A 7,432-nucleotide genomic window follows, 5' to 3' on the forward strand; every position below is an offset into this window, starting at 1 on the left:
AAATAAATGAAATCAAATGTTAATCATTCTGCATATACCTGGGATGTGAGTTATATTTTATATTATATAAGGCCATTGCAGGTTTTGTATTGGTACAGTAATTAGTACTCAATAGTTTACATTCTTCACTTATTCATAAATGGGTGTACAGTGGATAGCATATATGTATTTTTTAATCACTAAAAAAACTACAGAGGAAGATAGAAAAGAAGTTAATACATTATCTGCATACAGATACTGAATGAAAATAATACATAATGTTAAATGCAAGTAGCTTTTACAGGCATCTCTGTATGCTATCTCACAGATGAACAGCAGAATGTTGGAAATTAGGCCTGCATTATATGATACAGGTTGTATTGTGTACCAGTGTGGGTAGGTGGGGGTGTGGGTAGGATGGAGGTGAGAGTCTAAGAGTCTAATAAGGCTTGTTATCGCCTCTGAAGCTGTAGGTTGGTCACAGCTGTCATAGTCCCATCTGAGGCGTTTTCACAGAGGGAGAGTGCTTCTCTGCACAGCCATACTGTCTGCCCCCTAGGGAGTCTCCCTCCTCCCACTCCGGCTGAGATGCACGCTTTTAATTGACTCAACTTCGGCAGTACCTCACTGGGGAGAGAGAGTCAGAGAGAGAGGCAAAGCGAGTGAACAAAAGTGTGGAGATGAATACAAAGACACAGGATTGTAGGAAAACAATAGGTAGAAGACAAGCACATAAGACCCATGTCTGATTCTCCATGGATAATCATCCTTCAGGTTTCAATTAGAAGTTCTTTTAGACCACAAAGTCAAAAGATATTAATATGTACCTGATATTATATGAGTTTGCCATATAGCTGTCAGCAATAGAGCTAATAAATGCCAAAGATCATTAACTTAACTGTGAATATGCTCAGTGAAATGTTCTTTTCCTTACTGTTAAATGTTGGCTGCTATGATGAAATAAGCATCATATCAGAGCGTGCTATCTTCACACAGAAGATCAGTGGTGAGACAAGGTGAGAACATGTCACTAATGCTGTTTGGTGTTGCTCTCATGTTCACAATCCCCCCTTAATCTCTTCCTCACTCCTCCCTGCTTCACTCTGGAGTCTTTAATCTCAAGATCGCACGTTAGGCCAGAAATCTGTCTGACTAACACATGCACATACAAGCTGCATAATTCACAGCAGTCTGACTAGCACTTTTATTTACTTACTGATAGTAAAGAGTCATTAATGAGTGAGTCAAAAGACAAGAGCTCCAATATAAGCAGCACTATCCAGATACATTCCTTATATTCAACCAGCCTCCAATGAGGTCTGATACCCTGTTTTCACCTGAACATTTTATGCATTTTAAATCTGGATAATATTTTGTCTACATGCTTCTGATTTAGAGTTACTTTAAGAATAAGTAAATAATTTTTCGTCATTTATAATTTCAGTAACTTTCTGATATTCTCCAGGTTCTGCAGTCATGAAGCATGTACCTGACTATTAGAAAGTGTTTTTGGTTGGCCAATGAGACAGACACAGTTACACTCATATAACATAACTAAAATGCATCTTAGACCTCCTGAAGTGGTTTGATTTATCAGAATTAAATCTGTTTCAAATACATTTTCTGTGTATTTGCACATTTTAATTATGTATATAATCTTTCAGATAGAAAAATAGTGAGCATGATTATTAAACTGATCCTAATGCAGTATGAGTTCAGAATATACCAAACAGAACATTAATAAAACTAAAAAAGAGAAAAAAAAAGAGAGTAGAGAGACTGAAAGACTGTAGAGTAGGACTGATATTTGAGATTAAGTTTAAGTAAGAGGGCATATGGCCAGTACACAGAAGAAAAACAGAGTTTATCTATCTATCTATCTATCTATCTATCTATCTATCTATCTATCTATCTATCTATCTATCTATCTATCTATCTATCTATCTATCTATCTATCTATCTATCTATCTATCTATCTATTTGTATTTATATGTAATAAAACTGGACCCTGAAAGCATGAAACAAAAATAAAAGGGGCAAAAGATTCCTTTTTGATTACTTATGAGTAGACATAGCATATGAGTGGACATAGCACGAATTAGCTTCATTAGCTTCATTAATAACTATGGCAGTGGAAGGTTTTCACAGGCATAGAAGCTCAAAAGTGTGTGTGTGTGTGTGTGTGTGTGTGTGTGTGTGTGTGTGTGTGTGTGTGTGTGTGTGTGTGTGTGTGTGTGTGTGTGTGTGTGTGTGTGTGTGTGTGTGTGTGAGAGAGAGAGAGAGAGAGAGAGAGAGAATTTGTGATTTCTTTGTGTGTATGTGTGTGGGGGTCTGAACACAGGCACTGGTAGTATGGTTAATGAGGCCTGGAGTGTTGAGTTTGAGTGTGTGGGTTGCCAGTGTGTGTGACTGAGGTCCATTATCCAGAGTGCAGTCTACCCTGACCCTCAGCAGGCCTGTCACTTGGAACCAATGGCCCTTTACACATACTGAAAAGGGGGTGTATTCCTTTTCATTCAGCCTGGCAACTTCACCAGCATCTCACACTGTTTGCTAACAAACTCTCTCTCTCTCTCTCTCTCTCTCTCTCTCTCTCTCTCTCTCTCTCTCTCTCTCTCTCTCTCTCTCTCTCTCTCTCTCTGATCTGTCTTTTTCTTCAGACTAGCACGTTAATCATTTCACAGTACATACACACTTAGAGAAACAGCTGAGTGCTGAAGAAGCCTCAGAAGATGGTGGCTGATTAAATGAAGGAATGATCCAATGTAGCTTGCCATGAACACCATGCTTGTCTTACGGCCTATACATAAATCTCTGATTTCTGATGCTGTTTACTATTTATAATCCATAGTTTAATTCCTATACAAAGACATTAAAGCAAGGTGTCATTTTGAAGATCTCTGAATGAAGGAAAACACAGACATGATTTTTTGCTATGTCAGTGTCTTTAAATGTCCTGGTGGAAGTTAACCTGACTCCAGGGATTGAGGGAAAAGGAGAGGAAGAGAGAGAGTTCGGATGGGATATGAGATGAGATCCTGTGTCTTTGGGGAAGGTACTGGCAATTCGTCATAACAGTGTGTGTTTGTGTGTGTGTGTGTGTGTGTGTGTGTGTGTGTGTGTGTGTGTGTGTGTGTGTGTGTGTGTGTGTGTGTGTGTGTGTGTGTCCTTAAATGCTGTTTTCACACATTTTCTCACCAATTGTACCCACATACATATATTCTTGCGGAACATCTATCACACACATACATAGGTACATGGCCTAGCTTGCTGTGCTTCAGCTGGTGCTCTTTGTAATTCTCAAAGCACTACTGCACTCCTCTGCTGCGACTGGCAGGGGCTGAGAGAGAGTCAGTCTAGACTCAGGTGATAGACATCTCATTAGGCTTTCACACAGCACCACTGCCAAGCAGGCAGGTAATGGAATAGAAAGAGAGTGAGAGAGAGAGAGAGAGAGAGAGAGAGAGAGAGAGAGAGAGAGAGAGAGAGAGAGAGAGAGAGAGAGAGAGACGGTGAGATTTAGAGAGAGAGGCTAGTGAAGGGAGGCTACTCTGACTCAAGGATGGAGAATACGAAGATGATAATGGCAATAATAGTGTTGAAAGAGGGGGGCTTTCCCAGAGCCAGGCTCCATTTGTCCGCTACTGCCACCATTTCCAGTCTTAATTAATTTCCCACTCATCGCTGGAGGCATCAGTGCTTCTGCCACTTCAGCCCCTATTCTAATACTCTTACTTTCCTTCCTGCCTATAAAGAGCTAATTCTTCTCTGCCATACCCAGGTTCCATTTAGCCTCACTGACCTGTACTTAGTCACTTAGTGATGATAAGCAGTAGGGCTATACAAAAAAGTTGGACCTTGGGTCAGTATTACACACATGCACATGCACAAGCTATGACCACAGAGACATGGGGCCTCTCCTCATGTAGTAATTACTCAGAGATGAAAATAGGTATAACAGTATATGTAGTTACCTTTCCATTTTGAAGGAGACCTGGAGGAGTTAGGTGGGAAGCGTCATGGTTCTGCCTTTACCTTGATGCCAGCTCACTGAACAGAAAAGGTTAAAATTTATAGGTCATTGCTGATTTTTTAAAACTCCCTGGGAGAGTAAATGTACATTGTCTCTTGGCATAGTTGCAGTGGTATGATTCCATCTACTATTTTTACCCAAGAGTGGACTGGGTGGAACATTTACTGACTTTAGTGTCGTGCTTCAGGGTGTCCTGTGTTCTCAGCAAAGACCACCAGGACCCACTTTGGCCCTTAGCAGCATGAGAACAGAGACTATCTGTATTGGTAAATGAGACCCTGAGGAATACTGCACCCAGCCAGATGCTTCTTCCAGCTGTACACTCTTCTTCTGTTTTCCTTTCCCATCTTTTCTCTTCTCTTCTCTCCTCACCCCTCTCTGTAACCCTAGGAATATGAAGTATGTGTGATTGTGGAGTTGAAGTATATTTTTGTGTGTTCATGAACGTGTAAAATTTATGTATTTAATTTTGGCAACTGCTTGTTTTAGAATTAAGGTCCATTAAGATGCTTATTAATTTAAGGTGATATAAATCATAAAGGTGATTTAAAGTTACAAGTAACCAAAACAGGTAAGCTGAACTATTCAAGAAAATCTACAAATCTGTTGCTAATATCAAGCTGTGTGTAACTTTTTCTAAACAACTGGATGATCAGTTAGCCATTTGGAAGTGACTATTTAAAGATATTTATAACAAATTAGAAGATTCATTCTTGGTTGAGAACAAATAAATTAGAATATTTAAAATGGTTTATAGTCACAAAATAATGACAGGTTCTACCTCCCTATGAAAGTATTGGAATGCCAATAACTGCAAATAAAACAAGAAAAGATAAATAAGAGATGAAGAATCAGAGTTTCACTTTTTAATTTCCTGATATTTAAATCTAGAATGTTGAACATCTTAGAGCATGCCACCTTTTATTTATACCGACTAATTTTCATGTGATCAAATTTATTGGAACTTGTTGTTCAGGTGCGTCCTGCTAGATAGATTTTTTTTAAACAGTTGATAGCTCTGAATGTCCACTCTTGGGTTGCGTCTTGGGTTTGACCTTTGAATTCAGCATTTGTTGTTAAAAAATATAAAACAAAATGAAGACCATGGAGTTGACTATTGCAGAAAAGCAAGATTAAACAAAAATTAAAAATCAATCAGACCCATTAGAGAAGCATTTAACATAGCCAAAACAACAATTTGGAATGCCATTAAAAAAATGATCTGTAAAAAAACAACAAAAAAAAACGTTAAACCTTGGAGCTCGTTAATCTTTACTGACGTAACTCAAGTCTGTTCATATACTTTTGCTCAGCTTTAAAATGGGATTGTGTTCCACCAAAGATGCCATGTTCTAAATTGTTTAACATAAACATATATAAATATCAGGAAATAATAAATTTGACTAAAATGTTTAATCAATTGTCTCATATTCACCTTTTGATCACAAGACCAAATGTCTTCAGTGTACAGCAAATACAAGACTATTCTTGCTGTTCCTTTTATGGAGGACTATATCAATATACTTTGGATTAATAAACATACATTTTAAACCAGTAGCAGGGTTAAAATGGAACTATTTTTGAAGAAGAACAGACTCACTTTCATTCTAAACTGTTAAGAGTAAGCTGCAGGCTTCCTTTGATGTTCCATAAGGACTCCTTTAGACAGACAAAAATAAGAGACAGCTTAACAGATCATATTACTTTCATCCCAAGTAATGCTTTGCAAAGCTGAACAACAAATGGTAGAAATGACAATGATTTATCCAATTGTATATGATAATGTATCCTCAATGCTTAGGCACATAGCTTATCCATTTACTGTTTTATTTTTGTGCTTGCATCTTTTTTTTTAACATTTTAAAATGTGTTTTCTTCTATTAGGTGCAGTATGATAAGAACAACTGTTTTATTTGGTGCTTAGTCAGAAATATTTAACCTGATCTCCATGTTGTATAATGATTTTATAATGGTATATAAGTGTTTCGTTTTTGCATCTGTCAGCTCTTATCCTGTTTTATCATAGCACTGATTTCCTGCTGGAACAGTCATATGAGTAGAGCATGACAGTAGAACGGAATGGAGGAGTGGAGGAATGTACGAAGCCTTCCAGTTTGGAAAAGGAGGCAGTCATTAAAAAATGTCAATTATTTTCATATCTCAGTAGAAAAATGTTTTCTCACTGTTCTTAACTTCTGACCTACAGCAGCATTCCATATCATGTGTATGAGAAAACTTATGAGTGTTCATTAAAGAAGAGAGTGAAAGCAAGTGAGATTCTGTTGGAGGAGAGTTGTCTAGGTGTTTCTGCATTCCAGTCTGGAGCAATAAAATTATTCTCTCTCTCTCTCTCTCTCTCTCTCTCTCTCTCTCTCTCTCTCTCTCTCTCTCTCTCTCGTCAGTGAGCTGGGTGAATAATTGATAGGTATGGAGCTAAAAGTTTGATGCTTTGCTTGTGGGCAGATTTAACCTGCAGGGGGCATGCCTGTACCCACCAGCAAATTTCATACTGCCAGGGCCTGCTTTATAACTAACACACACAATCTCAGTCTTCACAACATTCATAAAATCATTTCAACATAGACTTGTGTGCCATATGCAACAAAAATTTAGTATATGCAGCTGAGAATATCTGGGAGAATTAGCATGTTCTGAAATATTCTCATGTGCACTTTGGTACAGTGTAAGGCATCAGAAAGCAAGGTGCACATAGCTGCATTTTCTAGCCTCACAGAAATGTCATGCTGGCGACAAGAACTGCTTGCCTCCTGCACAATTTGATTTTTAATATCACATACACTTGCACAAGATGCTGCATCTGAAATAAGCTTTCTGTTCCATCAATGTCCACATGTGTGGGCTTGTACTGTATGTAGCTGTTTGTGGGGGTCAAATGTAATTATGATTCTATGAATATGTGACAATTTGTGACAATGTGTGGGAGCATTTGGCATGAAAAAATTGTTGATTTTTTTTTTCATTTCTTTTTTCTTTCTTGTTTTTTTAAGCACCTTTTATTTATATCTGAAAGTGCCAAAAGGTTATATTTAGGTTAGTTAAATAGTTGATATTTGGTAAAGCACAAAATGTGATAAAATTTAAACATTTAGTGTATACATACTTGTTTAGTGTAAGGTTTTGTCAGTAACCTGATTTGCATCATGGTCATTCATGTCTTATAATTTATGTATGCCCATTATACATGTGATTTAGTTTATTGCTGGAACAGACAGTGTAAAATATGTTCAGCTAATATCATGCTGTGTCGAACCTTTCTACTGTGTTCCATTGTGTGGGAATGTGTGTGTTGCACCTAAGTGTATACATGGAGGAGGGGTGTGTGTTATGCTATCCTGCTGATATGGTATGGCATGTAGGAGGAGGGGATGTGTGTGTTGTGTGTGTGTGTGTGTTGTGTGT

This window comes from Tachysurus fulvidraco, chromosome 3 (assembly GCF_022655615.1).
Source record: "Tachysurus fulvidraco isolate hzauxx_2018 chromosome 3, HZAU_PFXX_2.0, whole genome shotgun sequence".
Lineage (NCBI taxonomy): Eukaryota > Metazoa > Chordata > Actinopteri > Siluriformes > Bagridae > Tachysurus > Tachysurus fulvidraco.